General features: G+C 44.2%; 1 long non-coding RNA gene across 1 annotated transcript; it reads right to left on the bottom strand.

Moving 5' to 3' along the window:
* Positions 1-3,073: 3,073 nt before the first annotated feature.
* LOC125537279 (uncharacterized) lies at positions 3,074-6,237 on the bottom strand. The gene is made up of 4 exons (XR_015615161.1): positions 6,048-6,237; positions 4,931-5,956; positions 4,065-4,146; positions 3,074-3,323 (listed from the first exon to the last, which is right to left on the bottom strand). It is a non-coding gene; the product is annotated as an uncharacterized LOC125537279 (long non-coding RNA).
* Positions 6,238-17,340: the final 11,103 nt, after the last annotated feature.

Here is a 17,340-nt window from a genome sequence, read left to right as displayed (position 1 = left end):
CCGTTGGGTGGACTTGGAATTTGACTATTTCATCTGCTGGTTTAAAAGAGGTGGACTTGGATCTCTTGTCGGAAATCACATCGTCCTTGTCCACTGTGGAGCGTGGCGTGGTTAACTCCTCGGCCGAGAGGGCTTCAGATAATGCCTCGAGGGCCAATGACGTTGTTTTGTTTTCGGCGCGGAGTGCTGTGTCCGGATCACTGGCGAGAGTGATTATTCCGTTGGGCCCGGGCAATTTAAGCTTCATGTACCATAATGGGGTACGGCTTGGAAGATTGTGAACGCCTCCCGTCCTAAAAGAGCGTGATAGCCACTGCTCAACGGGGCCACTTGGAATGTAATTTCTTCGGACAGGTAATTGTCCGGCGTGCCGAATACCACATCTAGTGTGATTTTCCCAGCACATCGTGCTTCCCGACTGGGGATAATTCCTCTAAAGGTTGTGCTACTTTGCTCGATGCAGTTCTAGTCTATTTCCATCTTTTGAAGGGTTTCCTTATAGATGAGGTTTAGTCTGCTGCCGCCGTGCATGAGTACTTTGGTGAGTCGAAAGCCTTCCACGATTGGACTGAGGACCAGTGCGGCTGGTGCTCGGGCTGTTCGGAATTTGGGTTCATCACTGGCATTGAAGGTAATAGCCGCGTCACTCCATGGATTTGTTGCTGCTACGTGGCAGATTTCGGCCATGCTGCGGAGTGTTCGCTTGCGCCTATTATTTGACGCAAAGGTCTCGAACACTGCTAATACCGTATTGTTATCCACTGGATGGTGCTCTGTGGTATGTGGGATAAGAAGATCCTCACCACTTTTGGCCACCTGCCGGAGTATCCAACATGCTCTAAGGCTGTGCGTTGGTATTATATCCGCCGTGCTATGAATTTTGCAGGGTCCGTTGAGCCATCCCTCCAATACGGTTCCTTTCCCTGTAGAGGGTTTTTTCTTTTTGTTAGTTAACCCGGGTGTATTGTGATAATGCACCCTTTTATTTCGGACTGGGTTTGTGTTCAGGGCCGGATTATCCCAAAAGTTTCTTTCGGTTTTCCAGGCACTTCCCATCGCACAGTACTTTCGTACTATGGACGCCAAGTCAGCGAAGCGTGTTATCTCACAGCGATTTATGGCGTTAAGGATTCCCTTGTCTGTGCAATTATTGCAGAAAAATAAGATTGCGTCTTCCTCGCGACAGTCCTTAACCTTGTTCATCGCAAGGAGGAATCTCTCCCAGTAATGATGTACTATTTTCTGGGGCTCTTGCCTGATATGGGAAAGGTCGCTTGTGTTTGGGTGGGTGGGTGGAGTTAAATCCAAACCCTACCCGATCTGGGATCCAGGGGCCAAGGAGTTTCCAATTTTGGAAGTTCCGGTTCCGGGATGTTACCCGCTAATCCTGGTCCGTTGTCTGACTCTAAGTTCAGGGATTGGATGTTGCCCTCCCGCGAATGGGCGTCCGGCTCGGAGAGCTTGGAAATCTGGACATAGTTGGTCCTCATGATAGAGGAAAGGTCACCACATTGTTCCTCCACCACTGCAATATGATGGGTGACCGGTGGAGAGTTAATCTTCCTTTGATCGGGTTTAAGCCCAATCTAATCATAGTCCGTAGCGACTCCCAAGGCGACGATGCGATCCAGGAGCTCGTTTAAGGAGGAGAGATCCATTGGATCCATCTGTTCGACGAGTGCCGATTTGACGTGGAGGCTGTTTTCGATGACCCGATAATTCATCGTCGGCGCGGCGGCCGAACAGGCGGTCATGGTGAACCCGCCTAGCCGGAGAGTTTGGCCGATAGCCAAAGCTCCCCCAACAGTAGTACCGTCTTTAAAGACAAGACGAGACATCCTTCCTTCTGGCGACAACAGAGAGGAACTCTCAATGAAAGCACCAATGTCGGTGTCAAAACCGGCGGATCTCGGGTAGGGGGTCCCGAACTGTGCGTCTAAGGCGGATGGTAACTGGAGGCAGGGGACACAATGTTTTACCCAGGTTCGGGCCCTCTTGATGGAGGTAAAACCCTACGTCCTGCTTTATTAATATTGATGATATGTGTAGTACAAGAGTAGATCTACCACGAGATCGGAGAGGCTAAACCCTAGAAGCTAGCCTATGGTATGATTGTATGTTTTCCTACAGACTAAAACCCTCCGGTTTATATAGACATCGGAGGGGCTACGGTTACACAAGGTCGGTTACAAAGGAGGATATATACATATCCGTATTGCCTAGCTTGCCTTCCACGCCAAGTAGAGTCCCATCTGGACACGAGATGAAGTCTTTAATCTTGTATCTTCATAGTCCAACAGTCCGGCCGAAAGATATAGTCCAGCTGTCCGGAGACCCCCTAATCCAGGACTCCCTCAGGTGTCCCAAGTTAGCCCATCACAAGCTCTCACGGTCAAAGAAGGATATACCTTCTCCCAGGATGACCCGATCAGACTCGGAATCCCGGTTACAAGACATTTCGACAATGGTAAAACAAGACCAACAAAGCCGCCCGAATGTGCCGACAAATCCTGATAGGAGATGCACATATCTCGTTCTCAGGGCACACCGGATTATCCAAACTTCCGGTAGGCCAACCCAGAGTACACTACAAGAAACTTGTTAATACATGACGGTCCTTGTCCGTCACAAATTAGTCAAAAATTGTCATGCATACCCATCCTTGACGGATATGAAATCCGTCATGTATATCGCGTCATAATTTGCCATCACACCTTCCATGACGATTCTTGGCCATCATGGATCTGCTCGAGGCCCGCCGAGCCCAAACTAGGATGTGACGAAACAAGCCGTCACCGATTTACATGACGTGGAAGCAACGTGGCCCTAACATGGCATCTACGTGGATCCGACGTGGAGGTAACATGGCCCATGTAATGACCAGCCCAATTTGGGGTTTTGCACTTTTGCCCAATAATTTTGTTCGAGTCCAATCGATTACATGTCTATCTTTGTCCTGCCTATTTTTTAGTTCAATAGATTAGACCATTTTCGGTCCAGCCTGTTTTTTCGATGCATGCAGCATATAATTTACAAAGGCAACAAAATTATATTCATTCAAATAATAGCACTTGTTCACAACACAATTACAGATTTCCAACAAACTAGTCTGATTTCAAAAAACAAAGCTTAATATCGAAATATCACAAGCATAACTAGAACGCACCATAAGCATTTAAAAAAATCAAGTAAACATGACTAAAATGCACTACTAGCTGATTTTAATCTCCAACACTACACCACCACTTCCAGGCAGCTATTCAGGCCCAAGTAATTCGTGCTAAAAAACTTCAATCTCCAGTGACACGGACCAACTGCCAAACCTACAAAGAATTCAACACATAAAAAATTATAGTAAGTTATAACAACTAACTCCCAAATGAATAGAGAGTAATAATATTAGTTGATTTTCCAAGCAATCTAAAAATAACCACACCTGGGAATTGTGAAGAACAGTAATATATGTTGGAAGAAAAAAAGCATGCATTCTCCAATTACAATAAAGCATAGCCTTCATGGCATACAAGGTAGATAATTATCTCTACCCACACTTCAGAATGAGATGGGACAAGGAATTGAGAGAGAGCAAATCTTTAAATTTTACACATGCCATTTCCTGATTATACCCTTTACAATAAAATGAATATAAGGGGAAGTTTTATAAAAAAAAGGGTACAAGATAATGAACCAACAAAATTAATATCATATTAACAGTGTAACCATTAGTTAATGATATGCAACAAATATTAACATGATTTTCTTGATGGATGTAAAGAGCCCTCAGTCGAAAATGTATTAAGTAAATAATTCAAGGGAGTATACCTAGATGTCATTTTTTTCTTTAGCACATCATATTTTAGTTTAACTTAGCACATCATTGATTAATCATTCTTTCCAGCAGGCTTTGACTAATGACATGGTGTGAATAATACCAAGAAATAGAGAATATGCTAGTAATAACAGAAATAGAGAATATGCTAGTAATAACACTGAAATTTCGGGACTGAACAAATGCACTATGTAACAGATCGAACACCCGTAAATCAGAAGCAAAAATAATATACCATCTATTATTAATGTTAAAGAAAAGTGCTCAATCTTCACTTCCATCGCTCCTTCAGATTGCAATTCTGTGTACACGCATTTCTGGAAATACAATAGTAAAAAAATCCATCATATATGCTGTAATAAGCGAAAAACACTCAGCATCAATGAAACTGTTGCTTTCAAACCCAAAGAAGGGAAAACAGAAGGATTAATCATACAACTATGTTAAGAAGTCAAGTAATAATTGAATGAGGCATCAAGGCAGTAATGAAGCCTTGATGTTCCCTCGACAAGGTTTCGATATATACCATCTTATTTTGGTACAATTTCGTTAAATACAAGATAAACAATACCTGACACAAATATAAAAGGGCATAGTGACTTCACATAAAAAAGCGCATATACATGACAAATTGAGTAGGTGATAAATTTTCTTAACTAAAAACTAACACCACCAACACACATTCACTAGTTCTGTAGTAGTAGGACACCAGCACAAGTTCTGTAGCACAAACAGTAAGGTATTTACCCAAATTGTAGCACTCTAAGCTAGCCCAAACACTTGCATGCACTAATGTTCATTCTGTAGTAGCACAAGCTTGCGGCACAGGACCACCATGCTTTTACGGAGTAGCACTGTACAAGTAAGCACAACACTTGCATGCACAAATCACTCCTAGGTAGTGGACTAGTAGTAGCACGCTTGCTCTGGCAACAAACTTTAATATGTTCACTATTGGTCTGACACGTACAGGCCTAGTGAGATGCATGCATGCTGATGACCCAGTCACTACATTGCACACAAACACATCATCCCAAGATGATTGGGGTTGTATGATTTTTGTATGATAAGCATCAACAACAAATGGAAGTTAGTTTTTACCAGCTTCTTGTTTATTCCTAGTTGTGCCCACATGATAACTTAAGCAACTCCTCCAAGGTTCCATAGCCACCTATCAAATTAACTGAATGTCAAAACACTTGTTGAAGAATTGTATTCAGAAATTTCTTTCACTTGTGGAAGAATTGTATTAGTACCTAATAAAGCAATAAAAGCATCAACAAACCAAGCCATTTTGCCCTCCCCCTCGTGCATGCCAGAAACAACTCTATAGGAGCATGGATCAGGAAGAGTAAGAAACTAAGCACCCAGCTGTGATATAACTTGACGTACATGATCACCTAAAACCTATAGGAGCATGGATCAAGTTTGATCTAGTGAAAAAGATGGGTGGCAATAATGTACTACTAAATAGCAGTGCTCCCCAGCCAGCTTCTTGCAGCTGGGCAGAGTGAGGCCCAATCACTCCCCAACCCCCCAAGACCCGGAGCAAGCAAACTAACAGTAGGGTGCCATTGATATCTATCAAGCATCTACAGATTTGGTAAATACAACAGACAAATTTAAGTTGTTGATGCAGTACAAGTTGAATAAAATATATTGCAGATTGGTTCATAGGAATTTTACACCCAACCAATTTCATTTTCAATTTTAGGAATGCACATACAAATTGAAGTATACCAAATCCCCCAATAATGTGTGTCAAATGATGTCCACACTGAAACTAAACTGTAGGTATCCCTCTCCTTTGTTACAACCAAACTACGTGTCAGGATTGGATCGGATTCGACAAATCCAAATTAAAAAAGCTAGCTAGAAAGGATGGGGATGGGTCGTCCTTCTCTTACCACCACCGTGGTGGTACGGCTGCAGCTTCTGATCTTCACGGCCCCGTGAATTTTTGTAGGTGCTGAAGAAGTAGCATACATCTCCAAGGACGTCGTGGAAGGCGAGCTGCGCGGTAGACCATGAGAAGGAACACTTCTTCCCTACCTTGCTCGTCACAGATCAGCTGCTGCGTGGTAACCCGCGCCATGGTTCCCACGGGAGGAGCATAGCCTGGTCGATCTAAGAGGGAGGGGAGTAGATGAGGCAAGGTTGCCACGGATCCTGGAAAAGATGAACATGCGGGAGGGACGAATCTGAGGGTGGTCGAAACCTTAGCCATGGGTTGAAGAGGGACGGATTGGTGGGGGATCCGGTGGATCTGGAAGCTCCATGGTGCTGCGAGGTGAGAGCAGGAGAGGTGGAGGGCCGACGGCTAGCTATTGGAGGAGGCAGGCAAAGAGGGGAGGGTGGCAGCGATGTGAGGCGATGGGGAATGGGAGGAGGCTATGGACGGAGTGTGGAGGTTGTTAGGGTTAGGTTTTTATACCAGGAATGGTTAGCCGGGCTTTAGCGGGCTTCGGCGGGCTTACGGGGCTGTACCTGCCCATCCATGACAGTTTATGAAAATGTCACCGGAAATTCGTCATGGATTAACAGGTTTCTTGTAGTGGTAGCCCCTAGTGGCCACCGGCGGCTGACAGGTTGGACCAACACTCAGAGGAGCACTGGCCTGAGGGGGGTTAAAATAAAGATTACCCTTGAGTCTGCAGAACCCAAGGGAAAAAGGCTTAGGTGATAAATGGTAAAACCAAGGTTGGGCCTTGCTGGAGGAGTTTTATTCAAAGCAAACTGTCAAGGGGTTCCCATTATAATCCAACTGCGTAAGGAACGCAAAATCAAGGAACATAACACCGGTATGACGGAAACTAGGGCAGCAAGAGTGGAACAAAACACCAGGCATAAGGACGAGCCTTCCACCCTTTACCAAGTATATAGATGCATTAAAGTAAACAAGATATAATAATGATATCCCAACAATATCCATGTTCCAACATGGAACCAACTCCATCTTCACCTGCAACAAGCAACGCTATAAGAGGGGCTGAGCAAAGCGGTAACATAGACAAACAACGGTTTGCTAGGAAAGGTGGGTTTGAGGCTTGACATGGCAATATGGGAGGCATGATATAGCAAGTGGTAGGTATCGCTGCATAGCAAAAGAGCGAGCAACTAGCAAGAAAATATAGAAGTGCTTTCGAGGCTATGGTCATGTTGCCTGAGATCCCGCAAGGAAGAAGAACGAGTCCATGAAGAAGACAAGTGGGCGAACTCGAATGAATCCTCACAACTCCGGAACGAAACGGAAGCTAACGCGAGAAGCAACCCGGAAAGAAGCAAACAACATACTAAACAACCATCACATAAACATGTCATGATGCGCAAACAAGGATGATGCATGTCCAGTTTAATGAAACATGGCGTGGCAAAGTGCACAAGCAAAACTACAAGTTAAGTGGAGCTCAATGTGCAACGAGTTGCATATTGACGGACACCACAACAATTATTTAGTTCGCTCTTGTTTATGTACCCAACAATATTAAATGTTATTGAACATGGCCAGATGATGAAGCATAAGAAAACTACCTATCTAGGCAAGTTTAAATGAGGCCGGAACAACGAACAACAATTTCAAAGTTGGTACTGTTATGCCCTATACACAATTTTAGAGTTATTAAACATGCAAGAAGATTGCACCATGTTAAACTAGGCATTTTTCTACCCCATTTATATATAAATTTTGTTAGGTTTGGAGCTACGGTTATTTAGTAATGAAATAAAGCATTTTGGACATGGCATTTGAACAAATTTAAACCATCAGCAGTTTAAACATTTCAAACATGCATGAAAGTAGTCTATTATGAAACTAGACAAAATTCTAAGCATTTTTCATATTAAGTTTGTTTTAATATGATGCACCGTTTGTGAGTAATAAAATGCATGAAGTTTAGGGGCTATCCTGTAAAACTGCAAATTCTGGGATAAAAGGAAAAAACCACAATAGGAAAAAAACACGCATTGGCCAAAACTATGCAGAGGTCCAACAGGAGCAGGCGCTGGGGCTGCTCACCCAGCGGGCTTGGTCCAGATCTATGGAGAGGGAGTGGCCGGCAGGGCGCGGTAGGCCAGCCTGCTTGGTTCGATCGGGGAAGGGTCAACGTGGTCGTCCTCTCTCTCGATGGAAGCAGAGGACGCAGTGCCAGGGGCTTGCAGGCGAGGCAGGGAAAATTGGCAATGCCAGGCGACGGTAGGGAGGAGCGGAGGCGGCGTGATACGACTGGGGCTGGCCGGAACCGCGAGCGGAGGCAGCGGGGCGGCTAGATCTGAGCACGGGAGGTCACCGGGGTTACGTTCTTGGTCGCGAGGAGGCTCAGCAGGGACCTGGTTGCGGGTTCGGCGGACCTCCGATGGTGCGGACAGCAGCAAGATGGCGAGGTGCGGGCGTGGAGAGGCTCCATGGTGGCTGGAGATGTACTTGGCGAGGCAGGGACGCGGACGACGCGGAGACGGCCAGATCCGAGCGGTGTCGCTCCCGGCAAGAACTTGGCGGCGGCGGTTCCTTGCTGCGGCAAGTACAGGGAGAGAGAGATGTGAGAGAGAGAGTTAGGGAAGGGAGAGAGACAGGGGAGGGGAGGAGTGGGACGAGGCCAGCCTTAGACGTTGTTGCCGACGGCGGGGTCGCTGGAGGGCGCGGTTTGCGGGTTGGTCGCCGGCTCAGGCAGAAGAGCTCGCTGTCTCGCGCGAGGGTTGCGGGCATGGGGCGGCCCGGCCTCGGGAACCAGAGGAGGTGCACAGGGAGGAGCTGATGGAGGACGAGGAGGTGGCACGCGAGTTGAAGCTCAAAGCGCTCGTCGATGCGCGGCTGGACTGCGGAGAAGATCAGTGGAAGGCGCCGGTTGGGTGGATCGCGGTGTGGTTGGGCAGATTGGTGGATCTGGAGGGATCCCGAGAAAGGAGAGGACTGGCGGCGGGGGGTGACGGATTTTGTTGGATGGGACAAGGCTCCTAAATTTTAGGGTTTTGTCTGGTTATATAGGTAGAGGATTAGATGTTGGACTATTTGGTCCCTCCGATAAAAATCGGACGGTCCGATATGAATAGGTTAGGTAGCCCAATAAACAAAACGGAGATGTTTTGTAGACGTTTGGGGATGATCCGGATCCAACGGTGACAACTGTCCGGGTCGGGTGCGGGACAGTTGTCGGACGCGCGTGAGGGGTCAATGCACGGCGCAAAGAGGGGTAGGTTGGGCCTATGTGGACTATGGAGAGCGGGTTGGTCTGAGAGAAGAGGGGAGAGATGTAGCCCGGCACGGTTTCCGAAGACCGAAAACGTCCGACGTTAGAATGGCAGCAGTGCCGCTATAGTTATACTTTGGGGCATCAAATGGACTCCGAACGCGATGAAATTTGACAGGCGGTCTACCTACACTAAAATAAGACCACACGCCAACTTTCAACCCATTCCGAGAACATTTTCCGGCCACTTATAAAATAATACTTTGGACATGTCATGGGCACGTGTGAGTGTGGTTGGACTCAACGGACAGCGGAGAGAACGGGGGAACCTGGACGGATGCAAGTTTTGTAAACATGATGATGCAATGCGGATGGTGACAAGGCAACAACATGAATAACTGGAAGACACCTGGCGCATGGGTCTCGGGGCGTCACAACACTCCACCACTACGAGAGGATCTCGACCCGAGATCCTAGGGATGGCACCGGAGGGAAAAGGAAGAGGAAGAGAAAGAGGTGAGGTGAAACTAAGTTGCTTCTTGGACAAACGAGTGAAACCACGAACCTTGAGAGGTTGAACAAATTTGAAAGAAAGAATACAACGAAGATGAACAAAGTTGAAAACCTCCGTTAGAAAAGAGGAACAAGGAACATCAAGAGAACCCTGTAGGTTGAAAGACATGAGAAAAGGATTGCAATGGACAAGAAGTACATGCAAGCACTCCGGTATAAACGAGATGTACAAGGAACAATACAGATCAATTACGATAACACTCCGGTTAGAACAAGATAGAGAAGGAATAAGACTGATATAATTTGGACAGCACTCCGACTATAAATGGAAGGAATCGAACATGAACTTATCAAGATGAGAAGATACTTGATGAAATCAACAACACACTACCTCCGGAACTATTGAAAGGAAGGCTCAAGGTGTAAGAAATATTTTAGACAGCACTCCGGTTGAGAAGGGAGGTATAACTTGATAAGATGAGAGAACTTGAATGAAGGACACGGCACTCCTGTTGAATGGATAAGCAAAAGGAAAGAACATGATCCTCGCAATTCGAGATGAAGAGTGAAGAGAGCAATCTCACAATGCTTCCGGAACAAAAGAATAGAAGCTAGATTGTTGGAAAGGAAAGAGTTGAGAAGAAATGGCATCTTTTACCACAATAGAATTTGAAAAGCATCCTTAAAAGAAGGATTAAACGGAGTTGTTGGGAAATCAACAACGAAAAGAACAAGCTTGTTGAGGGCTTATGGAAAACATCTCAAAAACTTGAGGTGAAATCCTTCCACAAACAGAAAACAATTGCTTGATTTACATCGACGAGGAGATCAAAAACTTATATCACCGGTAGGATAAATGAAGAACTTGGGTCATTTATGAGCACCATAAATAGCAGCAATCCTTAGAGAAAGCTTTAGGTGAAATATAACCCAAGATAAACTCCAATGAAGAGATTAATGGATTTAAACTACCTCATTCTTGATAACTTGTGAATCATGAAAAGGGAAATTAACAAGAATGACATAACACCACCTCAAAGGATAAAATGGGAAGAACTGCACTTAGAAATGCAAGATGAAGAAAACTTGAGCTCCTCTGAAAAGAATCTTGATGAACACTTCAAGAAGGAATTAAATCCTTGGTGAACCATCATGAAGAAACTCCTGAAGAACCCCGGATAGATAAAAGAAGGTCATAAGGAAAAGAAAGTTGAAAAGAATAAGATTGAAGCCTTGCAATGATTTAGATGGATCTTCATGATGATGAGAACTTGGAACTCCAGGAAAGGAAAAGATGAACAAAAGAAATCACGAATTTGATGAGCCTCCGGAATAAGGAATTGAATTCACTTGATGAAACAAGAATAAGAATTACATTATGCTTATCCCTCACCATTTAAACTGATGGCAAGCAACGGATTTGGCATACTACTTATTCCCAATGGAAAGGATTAAGGAGAGGTATAGCGCCAACTTGAGAAGGACTTCAAGGAACTGCCGGTATGATTGGAAAGAACAAATGAATTGATATGATAATGAAGGAAGATAACTCTTGAACGAACCACCGTAAGAATTAAAAAAACATAGCACAGGCACAATACACCGGGAAGAATTGGAAAACGAATGAAGATACTTGAAGGAATTTTGATACATGAGAACGAATAGATCACGAGCTGATTAGAGAATACTTGAATGATGCACCGGTAAGATTTGGAGAACGAGAGCTGAAAGCTGGGATGAATAATCCTGAGATGATGGACTTTGGACGAATCAAACTGAAAAGACTCTTGAATTGCTCCGTGTGGGTGAAAAGAATTCTCACAATCGAAAGTAGTTATGAGAGGATGGCATCAGGCTAGAATCACGAATCTTTGAGAGAGCAGATAAGATTTGGAGGAAAACTCTTCGTCGGTCTTCAAATGTTGAGAATGATGATGAGAAACACCACCATGAATTGTTGAGATACTCCGGAATGGAAATTAGAAAGGTTGAACCAACCATTAAAAGAATTTGAAAGATCTTGGAGAAAGACATATGACTGATGATAAATCATTCTTACGTCAAACTTTGAAATGAATTTGAGAATAACTCCGGAAAAATTAGAAGAGTCAGGTAAGATCCCGGGAAAAGACCTGTGGGTTAGGGCCCACTCAAAAGAAACACCGTTGAATGATTGCTTTAAAAGAGATATTGCACCTGTTGAATTAAATGGCTTGAATGAGATAACAATCTCGAAATAGCTTGAACGGATTAGGAGTGAAAACACGAATCTTCTGAGATATCTTCAGCACTCCAGAACAATTGAATAGCGAGAAGTGGATTATTAAGAGGTGCAACGTCATGGGAACGCATTTGAAACAATGAAAGGAATATGATCAACACCGAAATCTTGATTTGAATCCACCGGAGAAGATAAAAGAAACGAAGACTGATGAACTTAAAGCTCTGTTATTATCTTCCTGATAATCGCCGGGTAAGGATATTGTCAGAAAATAATGGTGATACTTCCCATCATTAAGATGGATACTTGACTAAGAAATCTGAGTCCTCGAAGAAACCAAAGGGTGGGAGGGCGGGAAAACAAAGGCAACTTGGGACGGATGAAACAAATACCGTTGAGAAAAACTTAGAATTGATCTTGCGGATGTTGGAATTGATCAGATCCACTTGAAGAGAAAACACGCCGGTTGAAAAGGATTGACATGACAATCTCGATTATCATGAAGGATTAGTATTCACATAGAAATGTGAGAACACCGCTTAGGAAAAGGTATGGATTCAACACTTGACTTCGAAGCAACTCGAATACCGCAACTCAAAACAAAACAAAGGATTGGCTTGCAGAATAAGCCGAAAACAAACATATGATAGATCCCATATCGTATTATGTGTCTATTGGAAAGATATTCTAGGAGCTACTTGAATTCCCACTTATAAACTCCCGAAACTTTTTGGTTATGCAATCAGGTGTTGGGGATATAGGGGAAGCATAATATCTCACCCAAACTAGCAAATCCTACATCCAGTTGTATCCATCCTTCAACACATAACCAAGAAACCCTCAGAAATTATTTACCTCAACCTTCGAAAAGCATCCGTTATACGAGTTATGGCAATACTCCCGAACTACCGCCCCAGTACTGGGTGGCGTCGAGGTTATCTCACCAACAACTGCATAAAAGAGATTTTCGATGTCGGCGAACTCAGGTATTCCAGAACTGCAACGATAAAATTGTGACGACAACACCTCGGAGCTCAACCCCTAAATATCAGGAGGCACCAAGAACAATGTTCTCGTCACAAAACCATTGAAACGATTCCAACATACCCGCGTGATCCTAATTTTTTTTTCATGAAATTTGAGAAGAGAAGAGTCAAAACTCTACATCAGGAGGCCTCACCAGAGCGATGAATGGACCGAGGAGTAAAAAAGAATCCTACTCTCCGATATATATAATCCTATAAGACTCAAAAACATTTTTCTAGACTCAACAACGTCAGTGATTGTATCAAGCAGGGGGCTCCTAAGTCAGGGAAGGCTCTGATTACCAACTTGTAACACCCACGATGCGGCTATATCTCCCATGTGTTGGAGCACGACTTAGAGGCATAACCGCATAGTAGGCATGTTGCAAGAGGGGTAATCTTTACACATCCCATGTACTGAATATGAAAGTGATAAAGAGTTGGCTTACAATCGCCACTTCACACAATACATGAATATAGCATTACATCATCCAGAATACAATCAAGGTACAACTACGGAACCAAATAAAGAAAGACAAACCCTAATGCAAAAGATCCACGATCGTCCCAACTGGGCTCCACTACTGATTAACTTGAAATGTAACAACACAACGAACACGATCTTCATCGAGCTCCCACTTGAGCTCAGTTGCGTCACCTGCACTGGCATCATCGGCACCTGCAACTGGTTTTGGAGGTAATTTGTGAGTCACGGGTACTCAGCAATCTCACACCCTCGCGATCAAGACTATTTAAGCTTAAGGTAGGAAAAGGGGGGTAGTGAGGTGGAGCTGCAGCAAGCACTAGCATATATGGAGGCTAACTTACACAAATGAGAGCGAGAAGAGAAGCAAAGCACGGTCAAGAAGCTGTAATGATCAAGAAGTGATCCTGAAACTACTTACGTCAAACATAACACAAGAACCGTGTTCACTTCCCGGACTCCGCCAGAAAGAGACCATCATGGCTACACACGCGGTTGATTCATTTTAATTAAGTTAAGTGTCAAGTTCTCTATAACCGGACATTAACAAATTCCCATCTGCCCATAACCGTGGGCACGGCTTTCAAAAGTTCAAAACCATGCAGGGGTGTCCCAACTTAGCCCATCACAAGCTCTCACGGTCAACGAAGGATATTCCTGCTACCTCTTGAGCACTGCGTTGGTTTTCCCCGAAGAGGAAGGGATGATGCAGCAAAGTAGTGTAAGTATTTCCCTTAGTTTTTGAGAACCAAGGTATCAATCCAGTAGGAGGCTACGCGCTAGTCCCTTGTACCTGCACAAAACAAATAAATCCTCGCAACCAACGCGATAAGGGGTTGTCAATCCCTACATGGCCACTTACGAGAGTGAGATCTGATAGACATGATAAGATAATATTTTTGGTATTTTTATGATAAAGATGCAAAGTAAAATAAAAGCAAAGGAAATAACTAAGTATTCTAAGATTAATATGATGAAGATAGACCCGGGGGCCATAGGTTTCACTAGTGGCTTCTCTCAAGAGCATAAGTATTCTATGGTGGATGAACGAATTACTATTGAGCAATTGACAGAATTGAGCATAGTTATGAGAATATCTAGGTATGATCATGTATATAGGCATCACGTCCGAGACAAATAGACCGACTCCTGCCTGCATCTACTACTATTACTCCACTCATCGACCGCTATCCAGCATGCATCTAGAGTATTAAGTTAATGAAAACAGAGTAACGCCTTATGCAAGATGACATGATGTAGAGGGATAAACTCATGCAATATGATGAAAACCCCATCTTGTTATCCTCGATGGCAACAATACAATGTGTGCCTTGCTGCCCCTACTGTCACTGGGAAAGGACACCACAAGATTGAACCCAAAGCTAAGTACTTCTCCCATTGCAAGAAAGATCAATCTAGTAGGACAAACCAAACTGATAATTCAAAGAGACTTGCAAAGATAACCAATCATACATAAAAGAATTCAGAGAAGATTCAAATATTGTTCATAGATAGACTTGATCATAAACCCACAATTCATCGGTCTCAACAAACACGCCGCAAAAAGAAGATTACATCGAATAGATCTCCACAAGAGAGGGGGAGAACATTGTATATAGATCCAAAAAGAGAGAAGAAGCCATCTAGCTAATAACTATGGACCCGTAGGTTTGAGGTAAACTACTCACACTTCATCGAAGGGGCTATGGTGATGATGTAGAAGCCCTCCGTGATCGACACCCCCTCCGGCGGAGCTCCGGAACAGGCCCCAAGATGGGATCTCGTGGATACAGAAAGTTACGGCGGTGGAATTAGGGTTTTGGCTCCGTATCTGATCGTTTGGTGGTACGTAGGTATATATAGGAGGAAGGAGTACATCGGTGGAGCTACAAGGGGCCCATGAGGGTGAAGGGCGCGCCTGGGGGGGAGGCGCGCCTCCTACCTCCTGGCCTCCTCTTTTGTGTCTTGACATAGGGTCCAAGTCTCCTAGATCATGTTTGGTGAGAAAATCACGTTCCCGAAGGTTTCATTCCGTTTGGACTCCGTTTGATATTCCTTTTCTTCGAAACCCTGAAATAGGCAAAAAACAGCAATTCTAGGCTGGGCCTCCGGTTAATAGGTTAGTCCCAAAAATAATATAAAAGTGGATAATAAAGCCCAATAATGTCCAAAACAGTAGATAATATAGCATGGAGCAACCAAAAATTATAGATACGTTGGAGACGTATCAATTCCTTCTCCTCGGACGACCCGATCAGACTCGGAATCCCGGTTACAAGACATTTCGACAATGGTAAAACAAGACCAGCAAAGCCGCCCGAATGTGCCGACAAATCCCGATAGGAGCTGCACATATCTCATTCTCAGGGCACAACGGATTGTCCAAACTTCTGGTAGGCCAACCCAGAGTTGCCCCTGGTGGCCACCGGTGGCTGACAGGTTGGACCAAAACTCAGAGGAGCACTGGCCCGGGGGGGTTAAAATAAATATGACCCTTGAGTCTCCAGAACCCAAGGGAAAAAAGGCTTAGGTGGCAAATGGTAAAACCAAGGTTGGGCCTTCCTGGAGGAGTTTTATTCAAAGCGAACTGTCAAGGGGTTCCCATTATAACCCAACCATGTAAGGAACGCAAAATCTAGGAACCTAACACCGGTATGACGGAAACTAGGGCGGCAAGAGTGGAACAAAAGACCAGGCATAAGGCCGAGCCTTCCACCCTTTACCAATTATATAGATGCATTAAAGTAAACAAGATATAATAATGATATCCCAACAATATCCATGTTCCAACATGGAACCAACTCCATCTTCACCTGCAACTAGCAACGCTTTAATAGGGGCTAAGCAAAGCGGTAACATAGCTAAACAACGGTTTGCTAGGGAAGGTGGGTTAGAGGCTTGACATGGCAATATGGGAGGCATGATATAGCAAGTGGTAGGTATCACGGCATAGCAAAAGAAGGAGCAACTAGCAAGCAAAGCTAGAAGTGATTTCGAGGGTATGGTCATCTTCCCTGAGATCCCGCAAGGAAGAAGAACGAGTCCTTGAAGAAGACAAGCGGACGAAGTTGAACGAATCCTCACAACTCTAGAACGAAACCGAAGCTAACGCGAGAAGCAACCCGAAAAAAAAGCAAACAACATAGTAAACAACCATCACATAAACATGGCATGATGCGCAAACTAGTATGATGCATGTCCAGTTTAATGAAACATGGCATGGAAAAGTGCACAAGGAAAACTACAAGTTAAGTGGAGCTCAATATGCAACGAGTTGCATATTGACGGACACCACAACAATTATTTAGTTCGCTCTTGTTTATGTACCCAACAATATTAAATGTTATTGAACATGGCAAGATGGTGAAGCATAAGAAAACTACCTATCTAGGCAAGTTTAAATGAAGCCGGAACAACAAACAACAATTCCGATAAATCCCCATATGCATATTTCAAAGTTGGTACTATTCTGCCCTATACACAATTTTAGAGTTATTAATCATGCAAGAATCATGCACCATGTTAAACTAGGCATTTTACTACCCCATTTACATATAAAGTTTGTTAGGTTTGGAGCTACGGTTATTTAGTAATTAAATAAAGCATTTTGGACATGGCATTTGAACAAATTTAAACAGTTAGCAGTTTAATCATTTCAAACATGCATGAAAGTTGGGTATTATGAAACTAGACAAAATTCTAAGCATTTTTCATATTAAGTTTGTTTTAATATGATGCACTGTTTGTGAGTAATGAAATGCATGAAGTTTAGGGGCTATCCTGTAAAACTGCAAACTCTGGGATAAAAGGAAAAAAACACAACATGAAAAAAACACGCATGGGCCGAAACTATGCAAAGCTCCAACAGGAGCAGGCGCTGGGGCTGCTCACCCAGCGGGCTTGGCCCATATCTATGGAGAGGGAGTGACCGGCAGGGTGCGCTAGGCCGGCTTGCTTGGTTCGATCGGGGAAGGGTCAACATGGTCATCCTCTCTCTCGATGGAAGCAAAGGACGCAGCACCAGGGGCTTGCAGGCAAGGCAGGGAAACTTGGCGGCGCTCGGCGACGGCAGGGAGGAGCGGAGG

The sequence above is a fragment of the Triticum urartu genome, chromosome 1A (assembly GCF_056163025.1).
Source record: "Triticum urartu cultivar PI428250 chromosome 1A, HENAU_Tu73, whole genome shotgun sequence".
NCBI lineage: Eukaryota > Viridiplantae > Streptophyta > Magnoliopsida > Poales > Poaceae > Triticum > Triticum urartu.
Note: the sequence above shows the minus strand (reverse complement) of the source record. Positions and strands in the feature narration are given on the sequence as shown.